This window comes from Leptinotarsa decemlineata, unplaced genomic scaffold (genome assembly GCF_025532065.1).
Source record: "Leptinotarsa decemlineata unplaced genomic scaffold, Ldec_3_MD MMD2_tig00026314_RagTag_RagTag, whole genome shotgun sequence".
NCBI lineage: Eukaryota > Metazoa > Arthropoda > Insecta > Coleoptera > Chrysomelidae > Leptinotarsa > Leptinotarsa decemlineata.
Window position 1 is genome coordinate 3747747 of NW_027412684.1, and position 15809 is coordinate 3763555.

The following is a 15809-nucleotide window of genomic DNA, read 5'->3' on the forward strand; positions in this document are numbered from 1 at the left end:
AATTTTGTTTCTCCACGTTCAAAAACAATTTTGTATCCCATCATTTCCAGTCGCCTCACAGATAACAAATTTACTCTCAAATCAAGAACAAAAAGCACATTTTTATTGTTATGTCTAAATTTCCTTGTTTCACTTCGATTTGACCAATTTTTGTTGCTGATGATGATTATCCTGATTTTGCGACTGCAATCGAGATTGGTTTCTCTAGTACCTTCGCAACTGAAAAGAACCTCTCATCGTTAATCAGATGATCTATTTCTCCTGAGTCGATGAAAAATGATAATAATTTGTTCTCGTCATTTTCAGTTGTCTGTTTTGATGTCAGGAAAGCAATACTAGCCACGGCCGTTTGTATACTCTTCATTTTCTTCGCTCATTTGCTCCGCTTCACTAGAGTTAACACTTTTTTTCTGATTTTGAAGTGACCCTTGTATTTGCATTCTGACATTGTATGGCCTCTGACTCCGCATCGGTAGCAATTGAATTTAAATGGTCTGGATTCTAGGTTTTTCTTTTCTCCACTTTTATTAAAGAAGGATGCACTTTGTAGGTCATCACTACTATGTTTATTGTTTATCTTGTTGTCTTCGTCAAATATTCTTCTTTTTACTAAATCCAATGTTAGTTTATCTTCAGATAATGTCTCTAATGCTGTAGTTAAACTATCATACGGTGATGGTAACGTAATCAATAAATGTGTAACAACTTGAACTTCTTCCAATTTTTCATCTGCCGATTTCAAATGTCTCACAATCTTATCAAATTTTCTCAAATGATTTTTCATACTTTCGTTTTCCTCTGATTTTAGCATTAAAAGCTTCTTTCTTAAATAAATTCTACTGGCAAGTCCTTTCTTTTGATATGAATTTTCTAGTGCTTCTCACATTACTTTCGCAGATTTCTCATCTTCAACGCAGTCCAAATGCGAATTAGCTAAACTCTTCACAATATTATTCTGGCATTTGATGTCCTTTTTCTTCCAGTTGGAGTCTTCCGGCAAGGGAACTGTTTCATTGATCACTTCTTCAACTTCATGTTCTTTGATCAGTAATTCCATTCGAAATTTCCAATGGTCGAAATCTGTACCATCGAACTGACGAATTCCCAAGTTATCATCTGGGCCCATAACCTTTTGGAATTAATAACTTTCCTCAGTTGAAGAAAATGAAATGTTTCTTTTGACTTTCATTGACAAAAACCGGTTTTTTTAAATACAATAGCAACTATATACAACTAGATGAAATAAAATTGTAAATGATGTTCTCATATTCATAACTCAACAGTTAATTCACCCTTCGAAGCTTCACCCAAACAGTTGTTGGACTACAGCGGGGATGAACTACGATGTCTAACAGGCCTTCTCACAGGTCACTGTCGTCTGAATCATCATATGCAGAGACTCGGACTGTCGGAAAACAGGGTATGTCGCCTCTGTTTGGAAAAGGATGAAACAGCAGAGCACATACTTTGTGCCTGCCCCACTGCGGACCGAATCAGGTTTTTAAGTTTGGCTGAGCCGCACTCTTACCATCTGATTTGAAAAGCTGGGTCGAGTATAAATTGGTCTGAGCCACAATAAACCCTTGCGGATTGCGATGGAGGATCGAATAGACCCACACACTTCAAACCCAACCTAACCTAAGCTAAGTCATTTCTAGGAAATATTATGGAAGTTGAATCTTTCTAGGTCTCTTTTTACGAGTGTCACAAGGCTGTTGTCAATTTAGTGCCTCACTCCTCCAATCCTCTCTTACAATGTAATAATCACAACGATAAATTTCAATATTTTCAAACAAACAAATAATATCAATTATTAAGTCAACTGTTATTTTGTGGAAAAAACAGATTAGCCATAATCGTAATTTATGAATGAAAAATAGCGGTGGTTCACGTTTGATCCGATATCCAACATAAACAAAACTTTTCCACTCGATAAAAAAACGCATAAAAATTGTTATCCCGCGAAACTTCAATTGAATTATTTGATGGATTGCAAAATACTTTCTACGAAATTTGATTCGAATAATATATTTATTGTCGTTTGTGACTAGATTTGTTGATATTTTCAGTGATGATTTGAGAACTGTGTCATTTGTTTTGAACTTATATTGGGTGTATCTCAAAAGGCTATCTGGTCATGCGTATAACTCAAAAGAGCCATTAACCTGCGACCTCTCGTGTAGTACACGATATTGATATGCAATTGCACCCGGTTACTGGCCTGAATTCTGGTTTCTAATGTTCAGAAAGTGGGTATTGACCCATTAACGTATAACTTTGAAAAGCCATAATAAACATAATAATAAACATGTTCAATCGATGGTTGAATTCTCGAATGAAATTTGTATCTATCAAAAATACAATGAAGCAATATTTACGCACCATCACATATAAGGGACATTGTTGATGTCCGAATTTTGTAAACCTTCTGTACCATTTGCGTGATTTTTTTATGTCTCATAACCTTATTGTTCAAGAATATCGCTGTATCAATTTAATTTTGCTAGAAAGTTAATTGTTATTGTATACTCGGTGTAACAATCCTCTTTTGTTACCACCTAAAATTCGCAATATCCCATGGAATATTCTAGGACTTATAAACTGTTGTTTTTGAAATCCAAGTGTACCACAGGTTTCTCAACATCTGGTTTTTCGAATAGTTCACTTATGTTTAATAATAAGAAAGACATGGACTTTTATATTCTACCACGCCCGAAAAAGCCGTTGTATGGCGAAAGACGTGTTGGGTTTTTCTAAAAATATTTAGTGAATATCTCACAATGAAGTGTTTTTGTATACATTACCACATTTTTATCAGCATATCTTAAGAAAAGTATCCTGTTACAACATTGACATGAAAATAGATAGCGTGTGTTTCAATTCGACGAGACATGAGTGTTGCTAGTTAGTCTTGATCGATATCGTTCCAAATTTTGATTTTTTTCATCTCATTCCTTTCGATCGAGTTGAGATCTGAACTATGCGGTGGCCAATTCAGACTCCTGATGTGAATATTTGGTAACGTCATCAAGTAATAGCAAAAATAGTTGCTGATATAAGAAGCGAAGGGTACAGCATGCTCGAATAAAAAACGGATCACTCTTAGACCCCGATAAAAAGTATAGAGACGAAACCTAGATTCGTCTGTGAAGAGAACATGTTCCAATCAGTCCAGTTCACGTGTTATCTAGCAAATTGTAATCTATTCATTCCCTGGTTGCATTAAATTCTAGGCATGTAGCTGATGTTCAGAATCAAAAAAATACGAACCAAATTTGACTCTAAACATTAAACCAAAGTTTTAATTTGAATATATCAAACTCGACACTTTTTGATTGCTAATAATTTGACATCAATCAAGTTATTAATTTCTCATAACTTACCTACTTTCTGCTTGTTAATTGAATTGAGCGGCAAATGATTTATTGATGGAAAACATGCTTAGTTATCGAAGTATATAACTTTTTTTATCACCGACCATATCTGCATGAATCAAAAATGTGTTAACAAAACCTGTGACTATAGAAGTTTTAAATAGAATATTTCATGAATTTTAGAATAGTTCACAAGGTGTTACGAGTTTTGGTAAACAATGATGATTAACTTTCCATTAAAAAAATACGCAGCGATATTTTTAAACAACGACAGTAATCACAGTATGCCGATTTTAGGACAGAAACGGCAATTTTTCGAGTGGATCTCCATGAGAGAATCTAATATGAGGTTTATTCCGGCCACTTCCAGACCTCCGATCGGAACCTTGACATGCGCAAGTGTGAAATGACTGGCTATATTTGTGTGTAGATGAGAAGGCGATGACGTCAGCTTGTGCTGTAGAAACGACAAATATAGCGAGATGTCAAAAAGAACTAAGTCATAGATAGATAGATAGATATCCTCATGCCACATAGATCAAAGGCCTTAGAAATATCAAGCGTAACAGCTCTTGACTCTCCATGTTCCTCGATTGCGTTAATAATAGGTGACATACGATAGAAGGTCGTCTGTTGATCGTTGTTGCCGAAAACCATAATGATGATCGCTCAAGATGTTGAAGCCTTTCAAATATTTATGCTGGATAAGCTGGTTTAAGGCTTTCTCCATGATTTTTGATATCACTGAAAGCAAAACTACTAGTCTCTAGTTATTCGAAATATATTTCTTGTCCTTTTGGGCAATAGGCTGAACGCGAGCAATCTTCCAACAAGTAGAAAAAACTCCTTTTTTGGAAGACAGGTTGAAAAGTCTGCAAAATACTTCATCAGGACCAGACGCATTGTTGATATGGAGCTATTTCAAAATTCGCCTGACTAGACGCTGTCGAAAAGTAATATCCGGCATTGTGGATTGTAGAGGGGAAATAGAAAGTGGTGCCTTTCCCAGAAAATTGACTGTGGAGTGGGACGCAAGGAGCACAGCTGAACACTTTGCGTGAAAAGGCAAATCTGACAATTTTCAATTGAAGGTAACTCATATACAAATTGAACTGAGAGCTAACGGCAACAATGTTAAATGTTAGGACTAAATTCTTACCGAGGTCATTTTTATTGTCTATGCATCGCCATTGTAAATAATTGAAAAATAAGATGATTCCATAAAATTTGCCCTCCGTAACAAGATAGCTTCTGCATATCGATAGGATGTACGAGAGAATAGGTGAACCAGTTCGTTAAATACTTTGAAACATCGGTACACTGATCAACACTTCGCAGGTCTATTATATTTGCGTCCTAAAAATGACATAACCAGTCATTCGATTTTTTCATTATCAAGCGTCCTCGAAAAAGCTACTGTGCAGCGAAACACGTGTTGCGGATTTGTTAATCTGTTCTAGTGAAAATCTTACAATAGTTTTCCAAAATACATCAACTTTAAATTAGTTTTTGAGGTCAGTAAACAACTGACAAATAGCTGCATAATATCATTGAATTTTATTATTTTTATAGTATTAAGATTGATGCTGTAGCAGGTTCAAGTATTGTACACAGAAAGCGGAAGTTTATGTCGTTAGAAGAAAAACAGATTGTCTGTAGAGTGTAAGATAATTTGAAAAATACACTCCGTACAGTGGAAGCTGTAGCCTAGTGTTCATTTTTAACGGGAATATCCGTGTCGACAATTGAACGCATTGTACGTGAAAAAAAGGTGAATGGGATTGTGCAAACTCCAAAAGTACACTGTCTTGGTAGAAAAAATATTGAATTGAACTAGTACCAGAAAAATTTTGTACGCTATACCATTCATTCTTTTTTTTTTGAGAATAAAGCGCCAACCCTCGAATCCATTAGGACAAAGGTCATGGATAATGATCTCATTCCAAAAATAAGCAAAGAGGAGTTAAGGAAAATAATAAAAGAAAATTTAAAATGTATATATGCCAAACGATCCCGTGAATCTTTCTGAATAGAAAGAGAAGATATAGTCTCATGGCGACGGAGATATCTTCGCTCTATTAGAGAAATGCGTTCTGCTCACAAAAAGATTTATTATCTGGACGAAACGTGGGTGAATGCTGGCACACAGTATCTAAGATCTGGCAAGATACTACTGTAACTAGTTATCGTCAAGCATTTGTGGTTTATCAACAGGGATACGCGGACCAACGGGTAAAGGGCAACGACTAATTGTCGCCCATATAGGTAGCGAGAGTGGCTTTTTAGGCGATAGTGCACTAATTTTTTTATCAAAAAAAAACGGGGAATTATCATGAAGACATGGACGCCCAACGCTTTGAAGGATGGTTTGAATCCCTTCGAGCCAAATTCGATAATAGTAATGGATAACGCTTCTTATCACAGCCGATTAGTAGAACAGCTGCCAACTATGACCACCAGAAAAGCAGACATGCAGAGTTGGTTAGGATAAAAAGGAATTCCATTTACCGATGACATGGTTAAGACCGAGCTAATGAGTGTCATTGAACATCATCTTGACAGATATCGCCAGCATGTGGTGGATACAATAGCTCGTGCTGAAGGCATTACCATTTTGAGACTTCCTTCTCACCATTGCGAGTTAAACCCGATAGAATTAATCTGGGCTCAAATTAAGGGTTACGTAGCTCGTGAAAACGTGACATATAAAATTTCTGTTGTCCAACGTTTATTAGAACTCACAATGGAACGGATACGGAAAGAAGATTGGGCTAATGCTGTAGCCCATGTGATCAAGGAAGAAGAGAAAATGTGGAGATTGGATGGGATGGTAGACACTGTTTTCGACCAAATAATAATAGATTTAAGTGTGACTGGAGATTCCTCTTCGGACGAGTCAATGGATTCTGAAACTCCATAAGCATAACATAGCATAACATAGGTAATTATTTCTTTGCTTTGTAGTTCTCTTTCTATATAAAAGGAACATAATGATTATTTTGAAAATTCTTCTGTTTTTTTTTAAAGTATTGTATTAGGCATAATAGGAAAATGTACCTATGTGTTTGAATAAATAAAAATATTATTTTGGTATGCCTCTGCAGAGTTGGTAAAAGGATTATCCGTTGGTCACTTCAAGTGCGACGTTGCTAATGAATCACCTTCAATTAAAAATTGTTATAGTAAAGCTGGTACATTTGCTTTTTCTATGCTATGTACTAGTCCAACTGGTGAAACTACCGTGTAGTGAAAAGCGTCTTGAATTAAATTTATAGTATGAAAATTTTGTACTTAATTATTTTTGGAGATATTTGATTGTTTCAGATTTTTCACTGTATCCCGTATATCATGATGAAATTGTGCGCCACTTTATCTTAAAAACATTGTATCATGACTTAACTTTTACTACATAGTATAGGGATAACCCACAATAACCATTTTTTATCCTTTACTCTTTACACATGCTGTAAAGACAGCATGTGATTTGAATGAATATTTTCGAAAATATTACAGATTCAAAATGCAGGGACATATCGGTTGCGGCGGTACCGGCCGAGCGGCCGGCGGCGCGTGTCTATAAATAGCACAGCGGAGGCCGCGCTTCGTCCTATAGTTCTTTATGATTAGCAGCGGTCTCACGCGATTATATGTATATTCAGCATTGCGCCCGTGCGGAGCCAGACCGGGTCGCTACTTAGTCTTATTTTCGAAAGGAAAAAAGTGAAAGTTATAGGGATAGTCTTTTGACTTCGAATAAAAATATGAAGAATGATCTTACCAGTTATTCAAATTGTCTTATGCATTTGGTACCAACTTTCACGTATCCTGGTTGGCAAGGAACTGCGATGATACTTTGGAGTACAAAGGACCCATTCACACCAGCTAGAACGGCCATTGCGAATATTGATACAATGACAAATAACAATAAAATCGTTGAACGAGACGTGAACATGGTAACAACCTTTGTTAAACTATAATCTGGTTAAAAGATTGAGGCAATTTTTTTTTGTCACAGGTGTTGGCAATTTAAACTGAGTAATGGCAATAAAATGGCTGTCTACGTGCATGATTCATGATAGAAATAAGTGATAAGATAACTACTAAGTAATCATAGAGTAAACATCAAATATTTATTATCATTTCTGTGTGATTTTGAAAAAATGATCTGGTCAATTGATTCATAATTTTTTATAATTCATCTACGTTACTTTTTGAAAATTATGATCACCAAATCGAAATATATCTCCACACTTTGAGATCAGCTGCCAATGTAAAATATGAAACAATTCACTTTTGTATGAAAAAGTTTTTATATCGTTCGAGTTTGACGTTTCGTACGACTATTTTTATATTCTCCGATACTAACTACCCACATTTCAATTTCGTTTAGATAGAAAATCATCTGCTTAAACTATTTTACTATATCATTTCAAAAGTTTTGTCCGTTTCAATGTCATGTGTTTTGTAGCTCTATATCTCAAATATTTATTCTTTTGTATCGCGGTATATGATCGATAGAGAATTATGTACTCTATACGTTTTCTCTATGAATTCAAATTGAACCAAAGAGCTGCCGAAACTGCTCGAAAAATTAACTTGGCATTTGGCAATGATGGTGTTAATGAATGCACTGTTCGACGTTGGTTTGCGAAATTTTGTTCTGGAAATTTTGGCATTGAAGATGTGCCCCGAAGTGGTCGACCTACAGTAATCCAGGACGAGGATTAGAGGAGCCTGGTGAAGACTGACGACACATCACAAACGTTGCGTGGGATGGCGGAAGAACTGGGTGTCAGCTCCCATGCGGTATTTGATGGTTCAAAACGTATTGGAAAGGTCAACAAGCTCGAAAATTGGGTGTCTCACGATTTGAATGATCTACAGAAATTTTAACGTTTTGAGGTTTGTTCTTCTCTGCTTTCGCGCAACTGAAACGATCATGAGCCACCCAGGCAATTCGCAAAGGCGAAAACCCACCAAAAATGACCATTGTTACTGTATAGTCGTCAGCGGCTGGTGTGAATTACTATAACTTCCTGCTACCAAAACAAACCATCACATCAGAAAATTAAACGGGATGAGCGTCGCGTCGGAGTTTTGTCATTCCTACCACACTCCCCAGACTGCTCACCAACCGACTGCCATCTTTTCAAGTACTTCGTTCAATCCACTTCCGCATATGTGAATGTGGATATGTGTATGAAATCCTCGTGGGTTTCGACGGCCCGAAGAGACAGATAAGTCAGTTCTTGAATTTCCTCAACACTCTCCACGATGAAATAAAATTCATTGTCGAAATGGAACAAAACAACAGCATTAACTTCCTGGATCTCACTATTATAAAAATCAATAATGAATTACAGGTAATTAATGTTGATGTAGTCACGTAAAACTTTTAATGAAAGTAAAATTAAAAATTCTGAAAATGTCAGTAAAACTATTTGGAACATCATAAAAACTGAAACCGGGAAAAAAGTACACAAAGGGGGTATCCAGAAAACATAAGCTTAAATAATTTGAACTTGTCATTTATCACTCATGCTGAAAATCTAGTAAACAGTTTACCAAACGGTTCAAAGAATATAGATAAATATTTAGGCAAAATGAATAATACTGGATATTCAATGTTTTTTAGAGCAATTGATAGATATGATATTCTAGCCGTGATATAGACGTTGAAAAACAAGAAGACCGTGGATATATATGGAATAAGTGTCTATGTTGTTAAAAAGTGTGGTCATTTATTGTTGGACGTTCTTGAAAATATCATTAATACCTCTCTAAATGAAGGATGTTTTCCCTCAATGCTTAAGTTGGCAAGAATCTCCCCAATCTATAAAAAAGGATCCCTAAAAGTAACTCAAAACTTCAGGCAAATATCAATCTTGCTTTGCTTTTCAAAAATATTTGAAATTATTCTTTATAATCAACTAGTTAATTACTTCGATAAGAACAACATCCTGAGTCCTCAGCAGTGTGGTGTTAGGAAAAATATGTCCACTTTGGATGCTATAAGTCATTAACTCGTGCTAAAAAACCAGTTTTGAAAGAAACGAAAAATTTTTGGGAATCTTCACAGACCTAAGTGCAGCTTTTGATTGTGTGGATCATGACATACTACTGAGGAAAATGGAGTACTATGGAATAAGAGGAGTGGCACTGAAACTAATCAAATCCTAATTGTCCAATCGATTTCAAGTAGTTTGTATTGAAAATCAGAGAAGCACCCCTCAAATAATAAGTAGATGAGTTCCTCAGGGATCAATATTGGGCCCCCTTCTTTTCATTATTTATATTAACGATTTGCCGAATATGTTCACCTCAAATATCGAGACAATTATGTTTGCTGATGACACTACACTTGGCATCACTATCAATAAAGGGGAGTGTCCGGCTACAATCCTTGAGGAAATTATGGAACAAGCAAAAACCTGGTTCATGACAAACAAGCTCATACTCAATGAAAAAAAAAGTCTCATTTTCGAATTCAGACTATCCTACAATGTAGAAAACAACCTAGACATGCTGCACACTACATTTCTAGGTGTAGATATAGATGTCAGGCTATTATGGAACATACATATATATTCAATTTGCAATAGACTAAATAGTGCAGTATTTTCTATAAGAAAGGTGAAACAACTTATTAACCCATCCGCTGCAATAACTACTTATTATGATGCACTGTTCGAATCCATTATCAGATATGGCTTGTCTGTTTGGAGCTCGGCAGCTTCGTTTCATTTAAATGCTATATTCGTCATTCAGAAGAGGCTGTAAGATCTATTATAGGAGCTAATTTTGAAGACTCCTGCAAATCAATCTTTGAAACGTTGATAATAATGACACTTTACTCTTTGATAATTTTTGTAAAGTTACTATATGTCAAACAAAACATTAATAGTTACTCTGTTGTGTCCGATATACACGGTCACAATACTAGAAATAAAGATAATTTGATTATACCTCAAACCCGGTTACAAAGAATGAACGATACTATTGATATTGAAATGTACAATGCCCTACCTCTTACAGTACGTTCTCTGAACTATACTGAATTCAAAAAACATTTAAACACATTACTTACTTTTTCCATCCATTCCCTGGACCATAGAGCAAAGATGCCTTTCACGATTGTATGTATGTACTGTATTATTATTTTTATTGCACTGTATCTTCTGAAGATTTTATATTTTACATTTGAGCATATCTTAACTTTATGGTATTTTGTGATATGTTCTAAAGCTGTAGCTTTGTTATGAACCAAATAAAAATTTTATTTGAGTTGTTCCACATATATAGGAAAAACACTTTCACGGACTGTACAATTCCAATGGATTCTTTCAGTCCATTATCAGCATTCAGATCAGTGACAAATAGATCATTCATGATTCCGTCATCAGAGAGAAATTTTTAAGAAGATATGAAGATCATGAAGCAGATAGCATGTAACAACCATATTCCCGCCAAGTCAATTGAGAAACTGATCTCCAATAAGAACAAAAAATTGATCAGGAACGAACTATACCTAAATCATGAAGAACTTACTAGCATAGAATATTCGGGAAAGCTCTCCGAAAACATAAAAAACTATTTTTCAAAACTAAACATGAATACATCATTTACTAATAGGAATAATTTGGGAAACATGTTATTCAACGCAAAAGGGTAATTCAAATTCGAACCCCACCATTGGGATTTCCTAAATTACAAGAGAAACGGAAAAGCTTACATTGGGGCAAAGTTTCGTTTTTTGTGCTTAACAAAATACTGTTTTGAAACTTGTTAATTTCCTAGTATTTCCGGAAATATCCGGAAAAAAATGAAAATCGAAATTTTTGTTTTTATTTTTTTCTAACGTTATTTGACAACATATAGCTCAAAACCACGTTTTCATGTTCAGATTTAGTGTCCGACGGTTCATTTTCTGGCAATCATCATCAACAATATGAGCGCCATATTGCTTTTTTGAACAGAAAAATAGTGCTTCTCATTCTGATTTCATTGATGTATAATTTGTTGTGACGGGCTCTTCTGAAACTACAGGTAATAAAAAAACAACTTCATCTGAGATGGTCATGACTCCATCGAAAATTTTGTTTAATTAACATTAGTCAGAACTCATCAAACATCATAAACGAAAAAACGAGATATGTTGAAACTTTATTATAATTTTGATAGGAATATTACGAAAACAGCACAAATTCTTTTTGAATTATGCACAAAAAGGTATTACAAAAAGTGTTCGTAATGATGGCCTTCCTTTTGAATGCATAAGCGAGCTCGTCTCAAATTAAGAACAGCCCTAACAATATCCCTTCTTATTCTGATAGACCTGAATTGTGTGATGATATTTTCTCAAAGTTCACCCACTGTATTATATTCTTGGTCGCCAACTCCATAGGTTATATTCTTTAAAGTGCCCCATAAAAAAGTATCCAAAACTGTAAGGTTAGGTGACCTTGCTGGCCACCTCACTGGTCCAGAATTTCTCAACTACCTATTAGGAAATCTTTGGTATAAATATTCGCAAACTGCTCTTTTATTCTGTGGAAGAGCTCCGTCGTACTGTAACCAACAGCTGTTATAATTAACGGCGAAACCGAAGATAGGTTTCCCCGTTCACAGTATTAGAGAAAAAATGGGGTCCAAGTATTCGGTCGTTATAAATTACAGCCCACACATTCAAACGAAACCGAACCTGTGGTTTGTCTTCTCTGAAGTGTTGTGGATTATTTTCACTTCAAATTCTGTGATGCACTGTTTGGAACCTTTGGTGTAGTAATGAATATTACTGGAGTTTTTTCCCAACACCAAACCGTTACTTTAACACCCCGACACGTGTTTCAATCACCAAGTGATCATCTTCAAAGGTTCCAAACAGTGCATCACAAGTACATAGGTGACATGTCAAGAATCTGAAAAAAATTAATATTTTCCTTCCTCTTGAAGAGGATCACTTGGTGATCGAAACACGTGTCGAGGTGTTGAAATAACGATTTGGTGCTGGGAAAAAACTCCAGTAATATTTTTCAATTCAAATGTGCTCATCTCTATTAAAGACACCACAGTTCGAAAAAGTACTTTCGCCGGTCCAAATAATGTTTTTCAAGAAGTTTGTAGGATCTACCCTATTCGAGAGTCAGCTACAAAATTTCATTCTTCTCTCAGGATCACCTGGATGTAAATTTTGTGAAATATGTATCTTATAACATTTCAAACCACTTTTTTTGAATTCCCTCCAAACCCTCGTCTGTGGCTCATCATTTTTGCCGAGACTTGATGCGTTGATTTGGAAGGGTCTGCATTTATCTAAAAAAGTATCAAAAATACCAATAATAATATATACTATTTTTCGAATAATAAGTCCGCCTAATAAGTTATTTCTAGTATTTTCTTCCATTCTGCTTCCATACTTCATTCTTGGTTACTGAAACGCACCGTAGTCAACCAACTGTTTGTCCAAAACTCCGAATGATGTTCTATCCGGCTGTTATCTTTCCGTATATAATTCAAAATAAATTTAGGTTGTTTTCATACTATTCCTATCCAATTTATAATAAAGTTTCAACATATCCCGTTTTTCTTCATTTGAGAATGAGGACATTTCGACTGAAGTATTTGTGCAAACTTATGATGTTTGATGAGTTCTGACAACTAGTGTTCATTTAACAAAATTTTTCAATGGAGTCATGACCATCTCAGATGAAGTTGTTTTATTTCAAATACCTGTGGTTTCAGAAGAGCAAATCATAGCAAATTATACATCAATGAAATCAGAATGAGAGGCACTGTTTTTCTGGATGCAAACAAATATGGCGCCCATAATAGAAAAAAAAAGTTTATGATGTTTGCCAGAAGACGAAACGTCGGATAGTAAATCTGAACATGAAATCGTGTAGCTGAAAAAAGAATCAATTAAAATGTGTTTTTGGTTTCCAGGTAGGTTGTCAGAAAACGCTAGAAAAAAATTAAAACAAAAAGTCTGTTTTCAAAATAACGCAACTTTGACCCAATTCAGGCTTCGAAGTATCTCCTGTAGTTTAGAAAATCCCAATGGTTGGGGTCGAATTTGAATTACTCTGTGTAGACTAGAATGTGGTAACTGTTCAGCAGCTTATATAGGCCAGACAGGCAAAAATTTCAACATAAAATACCGGGAGCATGTATTATCAGATAAAAAATCAGCTATATATGGACATCTACAAGAAACAAACCACACAATAAATAAATAAAATATGAAAATTATTAATACGTCCAATAAAGGAAGTGAAATGACTTTGTTGGGAGCTTGGAAAATAAATGAATTGTATGAAAACCCTCATTTCAAAACGTTCAATGATCAACTAGAACTAGGCAGCTCTCCCCTTTTGAATTTGTGAATTTTGACATCTAGTTTAAGAACCATTGATTTCTGGAAAAATCCACAAGTAGGTTTTTGGGGATTAATAGTTCGTATTCGAGATCTATTATAAAAGATAATTAGTTATTGTTGTAGTATTGGTATTGATAATTCAGGTAACATTTGTTATTTTAGGTAGGTACTATTACAGGTACTTGACTGTATCATTGTATATTTAAGGACTTGTCTTTACAAAAGATATCAATTACTTGAGAACGATCTAACAAACCGAAACGTCGTAAAAAATAATATACTTGATAAAAATTAGACAGAAGTTAATTTTTAACCTATATTCAAGTATATTCAATCTATGAAAGGTTGAAAAAATAGTTGCGACCTATTGACTGTTTCAAGTCCCACCGGCAAGAATGTGAAAGAATGCGGAATTTATACACCTGTAGCAACCGGCAAATAAGTTCCAATGATTTGGAATCCAAATAAATATTTTTAAGGGCACGCTGTTATATCTGCAACCAGCCTTACAGACAAAAATATTAAGGATGGTCTGCCTCTCAGAACCCCAGATCAGAATCATTTGTTTTGAATCTGTAAACAAATAAGGGGGTTTATAATCCCACAACAAATTATCAATAATAGTTGAAAGTAAATGAAAACATGGATGGCATACAATATGAAAACTACTTGATACTAATAGTAAAAAATACAAAAAACAGAGTAGATAACTAATTCGAGTAGAAAATAATTTGAACCTCCAACAAACGGTTCCAGTTCGAACTTTTTACTGTATTTCTACTCTTCATGTATGTATTCAGGAATGGAGGATAGAAATACACTGAATATGCACTAGTTTCGCCAATGGAAAACGCTATAAAATTCTTGTTGTTCCGAATATGATCGCATGTATTGGCGAATTTATGCACATTCGATTAGCAAGTAGCAAATATATCAACTATGAATTGAACCCCCACTTTTCAATTGACGAGTTTATATAGAAAATTTAACATTTATCGACTAATAACTACTTGACTTTTTTGATTTCTGATGCATTATCTTATGATGGTAATAGGTGACGTATGATGATGATACATACGCGCAACATTTTTGGGACTTGAATGAAGGCTATACTCTAGAAAACTTGTCTATATTTCCTAAATTAAAATACTTTTGGCTCACCATACTTTAAGTAATGGATTATCCATCAAGATGAAACGCTTCTTCAGTTATTACCCGAAGTCGTGAAGAGGTTTAATTAAAAATAAAATGTATAATATTGCAACTTGTTCAACTCATTTATTGATCAATTCTTCACAAATGACCGCTCGTATACTTTTTTGAATGCTGCACTAAAATAAATTTACTTCGACAGTGTCAAAGATGTACCTTGTCCTGTTGTCGTCGCATAAGTGTTTTTTTAAGTTCATTGTGGTGTGATAACGTGTTATAATGTAAATTCCCTGAATTTATTTCCAAAGTTATCATATTCATTATTTGCTGTTTTCACTGTCACGATACCAGAAGCAACGATAAACATATTTTCATTCATTGGATATAGAAATCAGAGCAATCATTGTTGAACCCATTAATTAATTCATTTTCATTTTTGGTCACGATAATTTGTTTCCTTTACGAATTAGCGTTGTCATTGTTATGACAACCCTTTTTTATTTCTTTCTCATCTTTGGTGATAAATTTCTCTTCAATTAACTCATCCGAATTTTTGGGTCCTGTTATTTTTTTTGTAAATCAACCAATGACCACTCCCCACACCGTGGGGTAAGTGATCATTAGGTCCAAGAATCATGTACCCTAGGCAAGCGCAGTTAGCCAAGAATGACAGCCTTCTGCATCTGTGCGGCTAAGATTTCTGCCTTAGTGCGGCAAGCCGATATGATTTTAAGATTCGAGAGTAGAGAGGACATTATTTTCTATTATTATTAGTAGTATTATTGGTATTTCTATATTTAATTTAATTTCTTCACAGTTTTCAAATCTGTCCGAACCTGAACATTTGATCATCTGAACATTTTTCACAGGCTCAGTATTAGTATTCGTCTAACTGTTTCAGGTAATGA

The 15809-nt window shown here is 34.9% G+C and overlaps 1 protein-coding gene and 1 long non-coding RNA gene across 3 annotated transcripts in view; one reads left to right on the plus strand and one right to left on the minus strand.

The window, feature by feature from the left end:
- LOC111508082 (uncharacterized) overlaps positions 1-7496 on the minus strand; it is a 50983-nt gene extending 43487 nt beyond the window's left edge. The window contains exon 1 of the long non-coding RNA XR_002722478.2: positions 7153-7496. This is a non-coding gene — a long non-coding RNA (uncharacterized lncRNA). The remainder of the gene's footprint in view (positions 1-7152) is intronic.
- Positions 1-15809, plus strand: part of CARPB (Carbonic anhydrase-related protein B) — a 1001903-nt gene that overhangs the window by 59747 nt on the left and 926347 nt on the right. The gene's annotated exons all lie outside the window — the stretch shown is intronic.